Source organism: Monodelphis domestica, chromosome 2 (assembly GCF_027887165.1).
Source record: "Monodelphis domestica isolate mMonDom1 chromosome 2, mMonDom1.pri, whole genome shotgun sequence".
Classification (NCBI taxonomy): Eukaryota; Metazoa; Chordata; class Mammalia; order Didelphimorphia; family Didelphidae; genus Monodelphis; species Monodelphis domestica.
The window spans coordinates 8,212,550-8,226,937 of NC_077228.1; positions in this window are offsets into that span (position 1 = coordinate 8,212,550).

Here is a 14,388-nt window from a genome sequence, read left to right on the forward strand (position 1 = left end):
GACATCTTCCATGATGTCATTGGTCCTCTTCAAAAGCAAGGACAAACAACAGGAAGCCACACAAAGAAAAAGCAAATAGGATACAAAATAAATTCATAGAAATCATCAAAATTCGTTACATTACCAATATTTTTTAAACAGGAGAAAGAGGTGGAGAAAAACCCACTTAAAACAAATAAAAATGCATTAAATGTCTAAGAGATAACCTATCTAGACACACAGAAGCTATATAAATAAACCTGACATAGCTCACAGGTATTAAGGAAGACCCAAGCAGTTAGAGAGATATTCAGTGTTCATGGCTGGCCATCCCAACATACAAAAACAACATCAAGCTACAGATTTAGTTTTACAAATCAAATTTCCAGGGGCATCCTCATAGAATCCAATAAACAAACTCCAATTTTGGGATGGCAACAAAATTTATAGGGAGGAAAGAAAAACCAAGAACATCCAGGGAAAAATTGAAAAGAAGTAAAGAAGAGTGTGGAAAGGAAAACTGAATCAAGTTTGGGACCTTTCTGCCACTCAGGTAGAACAGACAGCAGTTGGAATGTTGGAGTGAAGGTTGATGGATAAAGATGACAGTTGGTGGGGGGAGGGGTAACTTGGAGAGTGACAGTTGCTCTCAAGTACTCTCTTTCCTGGCCCTTGGACTGGAAGGAGCTTCTCTTCCTGTCTTGGGATAGAAGTACCTCTATTACTGGATTTTTCCCAACTGTTTGCTCTACCTGGATTCCTGTGATCATGTCATCAAACAAAAGGATTTAAGGGGAGCAATTTGAACTATAAGGCTGGTTGTTAGGGACGTCAGTCCAAAGAGACAGGCCCAACCAGCTCTGAAGATCAGAACCTTTTCTTTCTCTTGTTGTCTACTGCTAAAGACTTTGAACTTGGGAAAACTAGCATAGATTGGCATAAGACAGGAATAAAGAAAGCCTCCACTAGTCTGTGAGGTCTGACTTCAGCTCAAGAGCTGAGAGAGACTCAAACCCAATCTGGGAAAAAGTGTAGGGAACCCTCTTCCCTCAACCCTGATACGTTCCTGATCCAAACTTGTTATTAAATTCATCTTGAGTTAAACAATCCACATTCAGATAAGAGAAGGACCATCATTTCAGGAGGACATAGAGGGAGCTGAACCCCAGGACAGCCATTCAGCCATAAATGGTCCTTATCGGAACCCTGCCGGGCAACCTTGGTCTGGGAGCAGCTTGTCCCCTGTGTATCTTCAACATCAATCAATAGAGAAGACATCCCCTCAGCCTATCATTGTTGGCCCATTTCTCAGGAACCCCATTTTTCAGCCAGTCTCTCAGCAGGGGGCATCTCTCTCCTTTTACCCCACCAGCATCCATATTCCTTCTCTCCCTTCAACTCCCCCAACTTCCCTGTTACAAAACCTTCCTCATTCCCTGAACTTCTCCAATCCCTACAATTCCTTTAACTATTACAGTTTTTGGCAGAGCCAGCTAGGTTTTCCAGCCTGTTTTGCCAAGAATTTGGGAAGAATAAGGCAGTTGGAGGTGCCAGGGAAGTTTCAGAGAAATTGGACCTACGTACATTTCAAAAGGCTGTGTCACTATAGAAAGTAGCCTTGAGAGCATTGAGAGCAATGTTGAGTGCAGCTAATCTGCCTAGCAACACCACAGCCAATAAGAAACCTTTCCTACTGAAGGGAGGAGGCCACTCTTAAAGGGCCAGACTTAACCTTTTTTCCTTTGCAAAAGGCTTTTCAAGATATAAGACGGCAAAGAAATGATTACTTGCCATGGGTTATCTAGCCTTGATAGAACATTTCTTTCATATGGTTTACAATTTAATTTTTGTCATGATTCCAGATTATATTTATTTTCTGCTTAACATCTATGAAAGCTTTCAATGGCTAAAGATTAGTGTAGATTGCTTGATTTCATTCGTTCCCACATATGCTGAAGCATTATTCTTCTTAATCCAATTATGCTATGCCCTGAAAAAAGGTGTGCATCTTATTTATGGGGAAAAAAGCAAAACACAATGAAATGGCAGTGATGAGTTTAACCACAAGGGAGGAGATGACACAACTAAAGCAAATAATGAAGCAACTGACAGAGGAGAAACAAAATGGAAAAGATATTAACATACAACAAGACACACCCAAAACTAACAATGTAGCTGAGCAAAAAAAAAGACAGATGGGGCCAAAGGGGGAATACCAATATTGCCACTGAGAGATCAAACAAGCTTACAACCAGGCAAGTGGCATAATTCATATTAAAATGCATAAACAGACCTTGAAAGTCTGAAAAAGGGGATGCCTTCCCAGTTTTCAGAGACTGTGCACTGCTTGAAATAATTTAAAAGAGCAATTTTCCAGGACACCGAAATTCTTCTCAGAATAATTTTCAAAAAGGGAAAAGAAATAATTCATTGATGAAACTAGAAATAATCCAAATTTAACATCATGGCCAGAGGAAGGAACAGACTTAGAGTTATCTAATAATGCAAATCTGCATTTTCTAAAAAAGGTCAGAGAAGATCTATTAGAGGCAATGGAAAGTTTTTTTTTTTTCAGAAAGAGCAGATATTTGGAGACAATTTGAGAAATTGAGGCAGGAGAGTGGGGAACATCCATCCAAGTTCCTCTAATAGGTGACTGAAGTAGCAGAGGACATACTTGGCTTTGAAAATTTAAATGAGCAAAATCTCCAACACACAAGGATACAATTTGTGAAAAGCAGTAACACACCTATTATATCATATTTTAAACTTCAATGCCCAGACTGAGAAACACTAAGTCTGGAAGGTTTAAGAAAAACTGCAACTTATATATTCACAGGTCATAAAGAAATCCTAAATGAAAAGGATGAAATAATAAAAGAGCTTAAAACAAAGCTCAAAGAGGCAAATAGCACAATTAAACAAAAAGAAATTGAGGAAATAAAAAGTCTAGCCACTCTGCAGTCATACAGACCCACGAGAAATTACACACAAAACAAAGGAGAAATGTACCCAAATGTTTCCTATGTGGGAAATTGGGACACATGGTTCATGATTGTTATTTAAAAGTACAGTTAGTACAAGCTAACAACAAAAAGAGGGCCTGGAAAAGCAATATAAAATATAACAGCAACAATGCACAAACAAATACAAAATGTTTGGATTATAATTTCAAGAATTCATTGCAAGCACCAAATTTAGAAACCAGGGAGAAATTCATCCAACAAGGAGTGAAACCATGTTTTTCTCAAGTAATCTCAGGTGCTGCCAAACAATATCAATTATGAATCCAGGTGCATGGGGTAAAATCAAAAGGGGAAAAGGGAAAGAGAAATGAGGAAAATGAAAGGGGGAAAAGACTGCATGCAAATAGAATTTGGGGGTCCAAAAGCACAAAACTAAAGAGCAGATAGAAGAAATCCAATTAGATAATGATGTAACAGAAATTAGAGAGAAAAATTTTTGGAACAGTGAAACAAGATACAAAGAAAGGGGAAGGAACAGATCTGGCAACATTCTGTAACACACAAACTTTAAACTTAATAATTATTTATCTTCTGTGTTGTGTGTATTTGTATATATATGCATCCCCCATTAGTCTAGAAGTTTCTTGAAGGCAGGTATTGTTCTTGCTTTTTTTTGTTGCCTCCCCAGCATCCAGAGCAGTATCTGGGACATTGTAAGACCTTAATAAATGCTTCTTGATGAATGGATTAATGAAATGATCAATCAATTTGCCAAGTGAACAGTCTGGAGAAAGTTTTATTAGTAGGTTGTAAAGTCTAGATTCTGAAAAAGGTATGCCAGACAGTCAGGACACTATACTTGTAGTAAGGGAGAAATGGGTTCAAATCCAATCTCCTTGTTAATAGAATGAAAACTTTGAACTGTATGATTTCAAAAGTCACTTCCAGCTAAAATCTCCATGATTCTAAGAAGACTCTATTATAAATGGGCACAAAAAGGAAAATTTGAGTTAGTTGTCCTTCTGGGAAATAGCCATTCTCATCAACAGAGTACCTTCTCTTTCCTACTGTGTAAGAATCTTGTATGGTGTTGGGTTTCAGTATGTAAATTCATGGTCTGACGAAATGACATTTCTTCATAACATTTGTGCCCTTGAAAGTATAGTTATGAAACATATAAGTCAACTATGTTCATGTCCTCAGAGAGAAAAAAAAACTTGTGACAATGGGCTGAGAACTTGGGAACCCAGCTCTGAGCTAGGAAAGGGTAAGGGCTTAGATAACTCCCAGGCTGCCTTCCAAACCTCTTAGAAGCCCTGCCTTTGATCAGTTGTTCCCAAAGTCAGTTATATACCCCCCCCCAGGGAGCCACAGAATGGTCTTAAGTAATAGGTGATTAATCAATCAGAGATTAGCAGAAATACCCAAGCATGGGTTTCTCTCCAGTATAACCACACCACAGCCTTCATTATTATTGCTTCATACTCTCTCACTCCTATTCTCCAACTACTTTCAATCCTAAAACTGTGTCTATAGTCAGCCTGGGGACAGCCTTCAATTAGCATATAAACTAGGCACCCAGTAGGGCTAAATTGAGCAAATTATTCTCCTCCTCCCATTCTCCTTCTATTCCTTCCCTAAACATTTTCATTTTCCCCCACCCCACTTAATCAGTTGCCCAGTCTTATCATTCCTACTTTCTCATCTCTCACAACTCTCCCTTTCTTCTTCACTCATATAGTAGCTGCTCTAGTTTAAGTCCTCATCCCCTCTTTCTGAAATTATTGAAATCATCTCCAAAGGGGTCATCTTGCTTCAACTCTCTCCCTTCTTCAGTCTGTTCTCCTCTCAGCTAGCAAATGTTGTCTTCCTAAAAGTGCATGTCTGACCATGTCCTAATCCACCCCCCCTTCACTCAGTAAATTCCAATGGTGATCCAGTGCCTCCAGGACCAAATGTTATTCCATAGTTATTTAATTCCATCCAGAATGCCATTTTATCTAAGTTTTATAATGTAATAGCTGAGGGATTTCCTCATTAAGGAGTTCCATGTACCAGAGAAATCACAGGTCTAATCTCTAACCCAATTCTTTTATATATACAGTTATTAGTATTGAGTTTATATGGATGAATGAATATGAATATATACATACACAGATATGTACAGATACACAAAAATACTTTATAACATATAGATTAAGGTCTATGGACAAACTTTCTTGAACTTAATTTTTTTGCCAATGGAGTAGATGATTAAAAAGGTTTGGAAACCACCCTCTGGATAGCCCAACAGCCCTCTTCAGTTTATATCGTTTGTTCCCACTACCATATTAAGTCAGATAAAGCAATGGGGTCATTGTCCTTGGTGAGAGGTTTCATCTCCCTCCAGAGATTTTGAAAATACTCCAGGAAATGAAGACGGAAATGCCCAGCATCACAATTGTTCAACCAGAAGGGCTTGGGTTTGATGTATAAAGACAGCCATGAGATAGAACAAACTAAGGATGATTCTTCTTATCTCTGCTTAATCATGTGAAAGTTTGGGGGCCTGTGACCACAGAAGGGCTGTCATCTTTCAGATGACAGAAAACACTATTATTGGATATGGAGTTAGAAAGGCTGATGTCTGATGGGATACTAAAAGGGGGGCCATTCTGCCCTTAGACCTCTCTCTGGTTTTGGCTTCAAATTGCATCAGAATTCTTTTTACCCTTTCCCTAAAAGGCAGCAGAGGATTACAGAAGACAAAGAGAGACAGAGAGACAGAGATAGGGGTGGGGGGGGGGGAGAGGAGAGGGGAGAGACAGAGACAGAGACAGAGACAGAGACAGAGACAGAGACAGAGACAGAGAGAAACTGCTATTCAACCATAAGCACATGGCATCTAAAACACATTTCACATAGACAGTCCTGAGCCTGAGCCTTGGCTTCATTTGTATCTTCTGAGTTGGTTCTTTCCTGATTCCAGGCAAACCAATGCCTCTCCTAAAAAGGACCATCCAGATGCAGAGGTCACATTGTCAGTGGGAGAAGCCTGAAAGCCCAGGGGCCCATACAATCATAGCTTCCTGGTGACCATGGAAGGATTGCCTGGCAATGACCAGGATATCTTTGGAGAAGATCTCCTCCCCTGAGACAATTGTCTCACAGCTGCCTACTGTACCAGCAGAAATGGGCCAGGAGTTGTCAGAGCAGTGCAGAGCCAAGATGAGATGTCACATGTGTTGTCTGGAGCCCTGAAATCGGCTTCATGTTCTTGGGTGCTTTCCTGACCAGCTCCTGAATGAATGGAAGGGCAGTGAGAAGTTAAATGGCCAAATTCTGTTTCCAGTTGTAACCGTGACCACATGCTGTGCATTCATCCTTTGAGCATAGAAAATAACTGCTGTCCAGCATCTGATTGCTATCACACATGGAATGTCTCTTTAGTCTCTTCTTTGGGGAGGCTGGAGATACAGACTTAATAAACACAGCTAATTTGCTTCAGGAGAGCCAAGGTTTGAGGGGATGGAATGGAAGTGATGGTTAACCGAGGAAGTGCTTGTGTGATTAAAGAGAGTCTAGACTTCCTCTCCTTGAAGGCCAGGTTCTCTCAGGATTGAGCCCATTTTGTGCAAATGCCTGGCTTCTGAGCAGAGGGGCCCTTGGGGAGAGGGCCTGGGCATAGACTAAGTTCCAGTGGGCCCAGGAGTAATTCTTTAATATTCCAGAAGTATTTCATGGAAACGATTGGCTTAGCTGCTCGAAATGAGCAGGACGGCCGGCCCATGGATTTGGTCCAGACTCATTATTCTTTACCCCCAGATGTCCCAGCGCCACAGTGCTACAAGAGGAGGGAAGCAAATTGTTAGCAGCAGGGCTGGGGATTTGCGTATTGTCTCTGCGCTGAGTGATAGAGATGTATTATGCATTATGCCCAGAGGATTAGCCCATCAGAAGCCTTAATTGGCCTCATCCTTCACCCACACTGATTGCCGAGCAGTGCCATGTCACTGCCCTCAGAAAAATTGCCGGGCACGGCTCAGGCTGGGACCCAGGGCTTCCCAAGCGAGAATGGCCGCCTCGGGTGGGCTCTGATCTCCTCTTGGAGCTCATTCGGCTTTGCTTCTTTTCTTGTCCTCCTCGCTCGCGATCTTTGTTTTGGGAAACGCAGTCACTCGGGAGCCAGTTTGTTTGGGTTTGCCCTTTTGTCTCCTCTCCTCATCCAGACAGGACAGACTCTATGCAAACACCTAAGCGCGGCTTAACTGCAGACAAAAGAGCTTTGGCCTCTTCTGGGCTGCAGAAAGGGATGGCGATCGCTCGCGGGAGGAGGTGGTCTGTTGGTTGCGTTTTTAATCCCGCCGTTCTCTAGGTTGCTTGGAGCTCTGGGGAGGAATTAAACCTAACTAATCACTCCTGCCAACCTCCGGGGGAAGGATCCGGGCAAGGACAGGGTTGAGGCGGGACTCTGGCTACAAGCACCCTCGCAGTTGGGAATAGAACAGGCAGCGCTGGCTCCCAACCCATTCTGGATCAGGTCTCGAGGTCCCTCCTCCCCCCGTCTGCCTGCCGGCCCGTTTTAGTCGTTCTCTGTCTCTAGGCTTCTCTGGTCCTCTCCTCGTCTCTCTGTCTCGGTCTCCCTTGTCCCTGCCTCTCTCTCAGCCAAATACTCAATATCAGCCATGTGTGGGGCCACAGGCACGCCCCCCCCCCCCCCCCGCTTCTCTGAAGACCAAGCATTCCTGGTTGAGAAACCCGAAGGGGTCTTAGAAGCTCCCCCCATGACGGGAAGCTCCCCGAAGCAAGCAGACTAGCGCCCCGAGAGAAAGCACTAGAGAGCACTGCCCAAACGAAGGCGACCCGCCTCTGGAGGGCTGCAGGATCCGCCGCGTGGTGCATCATTCAACCCACCCACATGGGTGACCCAGAAAATCGGAGAATCCTAAGGGCGGCGTCCTTTACAGGAGCTCCGATCTATTCAAACGGACTTCGAGGGCTTCTCAGTGCCTCACCTGCACTTCGTTGGTGTTGATCCCACGTGTGGCACGAGGAAACCGGACCCTGGACCTGGGGGGCGAGGGGGCGCGCGGGGAGAATCAAAGCAGATCGGCTTCTGGGTTTGCTCTGAGCGCAGGACCTGTATGGTGATGGTCACCCACCCGGCAGGGGCGGCTCAGCCACACGCAACATTTCCCCGGCTTTGGATTTGCATCCCTAACACCTTTCACTGCGCCGCCCGGAACTTGTTTCTTTTTCTTTTATTTAATATAGGTGAGTGATTTTGCCGGCATGGGGAGCTGTGCAGCCAGTGTGGCAATCGCTACCTTTGACACAGAAAGTTGTGAGGGACCCACCGCCACAACACTCGTGTGTTGCAAATGCAATATTTGAACCCAAGTCTTCTTGACTGTGCCGTCATCTCTCTACCCATCATGCTATGCTTTCTCGCCCCTTAAGAATTATTTTTTTTTCTTTTTGACCAGACCAATGACTACATGATGCTAAGATTAGAAGATTCTGTGGATTTTAAGTCAAAATGGACTTGAGTCCAACTTGTCCAACTCCTTCATTTTACAGACGAGAAAACTGAGCTCCAGGGAGGTTCAAAGACTTGCTCTAAGTCACACAGATGGTACAGAAGAGATGAGATTTGAATCCAGGTTGTTCACTCCTTAGCAGGTATCTCTTCCATTGTACCACACTGCCTTCTAGAGATTGGAAATTCCCCTAAGGATGTAAATTTGACTCCTGAGCAGCAAATTCTGTCCTGGGGCAATGAGAGGATAAGTGAATTGTCCAGGGTCACATGTTCAGAACCACAATTGGAACTCAGATCTTTCTGACTCCAAGGTCATCTTTCCATCCACCACACATCTATACTCACTCTGGCCTCCATACCATCTATGCATAGATAGATAGATAGATAGATAGATAGATAGATAGATAGATAGATAGATAGATAGATAGATAGATAGATAGATAGATAGATAGATAGATAGATAGATAGATGAATGGATGGGTGGACAGTTAGATGGACAGACAGACAGATAGATAGATAGACAGATAGATAGATGGACAGACAGGCAGATAAATGGATGAATGGATAAATAGATGAATGGATAAATAGATGAGTGGATAGATGGATGGAATGATAGGAAATAGATAGATAGATAGATAGATAGATAGATAGATAGATAGATAGATAGATAGATAGATAGATAGATAGATAGATATTGATAACCTGACTTGTCCATATTTGAACAGCTAGTAAGGGTCAGGTCTAGAACCCAGCTCCAGGTTCCTTCCAACACATGAAGCTGAAATCATGGGAATTGTTCCACTGTTTTCTTTTCTATTACCGAGTCTAAGAAATCTTGTAGTAAAATTCTGCAAGTCACAAATCCATCACAGAAATGCCAAGCTGAATTCTATCACTTTGTCAAGCTCTATCCCCTCCCACTTCTCTGTTCACTTAACCTTGCTATTTGCTTACATTTGCCCCAGGAAAATCGGTCTTTTCAGACATGAGTGAATGCTCTGTAGCCTGTCAGTCTGGTGGGAAAGGGATTGAGTGCTTTTGTGATTCCTGTCCTCTCCAAGTGGATAAATAGATACATCTGTGATGGTAACAAAGGAATGAAGTGCTAGAAATTCTCCACTGTCTAGACAGTAATCAAACCCATTTCACAGCAGGTGCTAAACATTTATAATTAAAGCTGTTTAAGGAATTTCCAAAAGGAAAAAAAATCCAAAAGAGGAAGTGAAATGTTAACTTTTTTCAAATCAAATTTCACATTTCCCCTAACTCCCACTTCAGTCTCCATAGTAACCAGGGCTTTTAACTGGGCTGGTTCCTTCAGCTAATTGATTTTCAAGAAGAAAAAAAAATGATTAATAAAGGAAAATCCAGCCCCATCTCTTTCTGGGACCCAGTGACAGACACTAGCTCACCTCTTCCTTCTTCCTCAGGCTTCTTCTCCTGACCCCACTTCTTCCTCTCAGTTTCCTGTCCCTCAGAGAGATTGATCATTCCTCACAACTTCCTCTCTCATGCATTTGGCATTTCCTAAGAATGCTTCACCAGCATGATCAACTGGAACTGGAAAGGAGACAATTTCTCTTAGGTGGGCAGGCCACAGGATTGGACATGTGATTATGTCACTTCCCAAGTCAAGAGGGGGTGAATTGTAGGATTTGCTTTTCACTGAACCTTCTCCTTGGACCAATCAAAAGGAAATCCTTGCCCCTTGCCTTCTATACACACCCACCCCACACACTTCTGAGATAAAAGATATTGGGGGGGGGGGCGGGGATCAAGGATAACTCCATAAACTAGCCAGCACAGTTTGCAGCCATTAATGGATACTAATAAGGAATTGGAGTTCATATCATTACAAAACTATCCCCAGCTTGTCCTTAAGTTCTTTGTCTTTTCTTTAGATCTATAATGTCTTCCTGCAGTTCTCTTCACCACTGATTTTAAAGGAAGGAAAAAAAGATGTTCTCTTGTCAATCCTCCAAAACTTTATTTGATCCTATCCCCTAGTGTCTCCTGCAGAAACTTGTCTCATAAATCACTTCTTCTCCCTCCTTCTCTCATCCCTCTCTCCCTGACTGCTGTCTCCTTCCCTGATGACTGTAAACATGATCTTTCCTTCCCTACTCTTTTGGTAGCCCTAAGCAGAGACACTTTGTTGGAACTGGAGATAGAAAGGTCTGAGCTGTAATTATAACTGATGCTTAACACAGCTAGGAGCTGTGTTACCTCAGCAGGTCCCTTGACTTCTTGAAGAATTGATTTCTTTGTGTGTAAGCAGAGAGTAATCTTACTATCAATACCTCTTCCACAGAATGACTATAAGGAAGAAATGAGATAATATGCATTATGTGATTTTTGAAACAATACATTATAAAAAGAGGAGATCAGTTGCTTTCATCACCATCACCACCACCATCCTCATCCTCCTCCTCCTCCTCCTCCTCCTCCTCCTCCTCCTCCTCATCATCATCATCATCATCATCATCATCATCATCTTCATCATCATTCCTTTTCAAATTCATTATGTTCTTCAAAGGCCTTTGTGGACCAAGCTGTCTCGATCCTAACCAAGCAATCACTTCTCAACCCTTCAGAGTCTGGCTTCTGATTATCCTAGTCTGTTCAAACTGTTCTCTCAAAGGTCACCAGTGACCTCTCATTTGTTCAAAAGCTATTGACTTTTTATTGGCTTAGCCCTCACCCTCCTTAACTTTGTTGTAACACCACTAACCATGTTGTCTTTTCTCCATGGGCTACCATTGCACAGCTCCTTCCTGATTCTCTTTCCACCTGTCTGATCAATCTTGTTATCTGGTTCCTAGTCATACTCCTCTTGCCCTCTTAACATGGGTGTTGAATGTCCCTGAAGATTGCCTTCTGGGCCATCATGTCTTCTCATGCTTTAGCCTCTTCCTTGATAACCTCACCCAATCCTATGGGAGTCATCTCTACCATGATAATTCCCAAATCTATAGTGATGACTTAAAATGGGGCAGCAACATGGAGTAGAGGAATCAGAAGGACTTAACTTTTAATCTTGCCTCAGTCATTGCTAGCTGAGTCATTCTAGGCAAATTGCTTCTTCCTTTTTCCTTCCATTTTTCTCTCTGTAAAATAAGGAAAATAGTAACTTCTGTCTCCCAGGATTGTCAAGAGTACCAGAAATTACATAGATAAGGCACTTTGCAAGCCATAAAGTGCTTATAAATGCTAGCTATTTTCTATATAGTCAGCCTTCCTCAACCTCCTGAGCGCTAGCCTCACATCCCCAACAGCCTGATAGACATCTCCTCCTGGGTGTCCCATTGACATCTCAGACTCCATTTGTCCAAACAAGAACTCATTATCTCTCCATACATTTTGTCCCTCATTCCCAACTTCCCTATTTCTGTTGAGTGAGCTAGCCTCACCTTATATATAAACTCAGGGCAGTTGTTGAGTTTTCCTTCTCCTTCAATCTCCACATGCAATCAATTACTGTCCTCTCTGCCCCCATATTTCCCAACCCTATCCATCCATTCCCATTTTCTCCCTCACATCGCCACAAGCTAGTCATAAATCCCCAGCCCTTCTCAGTTTGAATCTTATAATAGGTTCCTTACTACTCTTCCATTTTTCTCCCATCTCTAACCCACCCTTTCTGCATTTAAAGCCCACCACAAGCTGTTTCCCACCTACCCTTCCAGTATCTCTTCATATTACCCCACTTCACCCCTACCTTCTGGCCTGGACAATGTTCCCTAAACACAACGTGTCACCTCTTCTCTGACTTCCAGAGTCATCAATTGCTTCCTCCAAGGCTTAGCTCAAGTGCTACCCTGCTTGATTCAGAACTACATTCTCCAGAAGTGTCCTCTCACTCCTCCAGGTATTCTTGAGCCCTTAGTCTGGCTCTTTTCTTTGTTCTCCTCTCAATCAATCATTCATTCAATTCATCAAGCTCCTACTGTGTGTCAGTTACTTCATCTTACATCCTGCATATGTGTCCATATTCAGTATCTCCACCTCAGCCCCAGAATAATAAGCATCTTGAGTGCAGAGGCTCTTCCATCCTTTGCCTTTGTAGCTCCGGAGTTCAGCACAATGCCTGATAGATGCATGATAGGGGCTTCATAAAGTCTTGCAATTGACAGACTATCCCTTTTGCCCCCTACCTTGTCTTTCCATTCCTAACGCTGAGCATGATGTCTGGCACACAGTAAGTAGAAAATGAATCCTTGTTGATGGATTGATTGCTGGCTCATATCATAGAAATCTGTACACATATCCTCTCCCCCTAAGCAGCATGTGAGCCATTTGAAAGCAGAGAATGGAGCATGCTGTCTCCTTGTGACTCCAGACCCCAGCACAGAGCCTGGCACAGCCAAAACTCAAATCATCGAATCAGTCGACTTTTTGTGTTGAATTTCCAGACTAACAACCTCTGAAAGAGCAGCAAAATCACCAAGCAAACAGCATTTGGAGTCATCGGTTTTCCAGTACTATCTTAAGGCAAAAAGCCATGTTGAGATATGAAAGAGAAAAGGAGACTCAGGAGCATGTTATGTGTGGAGGAAATGGGTGGTTCAGGGAGAGTCAGACCCAGAGATGGGAGGTCCTGGGTTCAAATCCTACCTCTGATATTTCCTAGCTGTGTAGCCCTGGGCAGGTCATTTAACCCCCATTTCCTAATCTTTACCACCCTTCTGCCTTAGAACCAATGCATCATTTTGGTTCTAAGATGAAAGGTACGTTTTTTTTGTTTTTTTTTTCTTTTAAAGAAAGTAATGTTGTTTCTATGCTTATGATCCTCTCAAATCCGGAAAAATAACTTAACTGGAAATAGCTCTCACTTTCGGCTTCATCCCAAGAGTGCCATGATCCAAGAGTTTTTCCATTTCCTGGATTTTCTCTTTCCTTTTCCTCTGGCCCAACGCTGGCTCACTCACCTAATCTTCACTCATGTCGGGCAAGAGGCTTCCCAGACAAGTTTGGCCAATCTACTACTCTGAGGGTTTTAGGGGTACCCCTGATACTGGGGAGCTACTAAGTGGCTACCATTCAGTCAAGATGATCTGAACTCACAGTCATTGAATATTTACTGAGTAGAGCACAAAGCAAGAAGGATCATAATAGGGCAGTCCTCATCCATAAACCAAGGGGGTCCACACTCTCCCTTCTAATGGAGTCCATTCCACTTTGGTCCAGCTCTGCTGGTTAAGCTTTTATTTGGATGCTCAATAAATGTCAATAATTAATCAATGTTTGTTGAGCTGAACCAAACCTGGATTCCAACAATTATTCCCAGTATTATCCTCAAGAGTCAGACAAACCAACCAAAACTGTAACTCGTCTCCCACATCACATAGCCTATCAGACATTTAGAGGCTGCTGTCATCTGCTACCCACCACACCAAATATTTTAATACGTCATCTTATTCCCACCCCCAGTAAGCTTGCAAGGACCCTGTGACTACGATTCCCGCTTTGAAGGTGAGAAAACTAAAGATCATGAAGTCAGATGACTTGCCAGGAATTACTTGGCTAGCATGTAACCAAGGTGGGAAAGGAACCTAGAACCTCTGGGCTCCACATCACCATTTTGTCCACTGTGCCATGTTTCCTCCTCCAAGCAAAGCCTTCAAGCAACACCGCAGGACCCCTTCTTCAGGAATCTGTAAGGGCAATTATTCAGATCTGGGTTGTCCGAGGAGTCTGCCAAGGCCCCTCCCAATGCTGATATTCTGTGACTCAGCAGGACTTTACATGTGTCTCTCATGAATATTGTGTTCTTAAATTCAGCCCTAGCCGTGGTCCTAGTTCATGGAGAACTTTTTGCATCTCAAATCCACCTCCTATTATTTTGGTCCATCTATTGCTTCCATTTGGTGCTAAATTTGAACTTTTGACAACTATGAAGTCTCCTAAGTTATTGATAAGAAT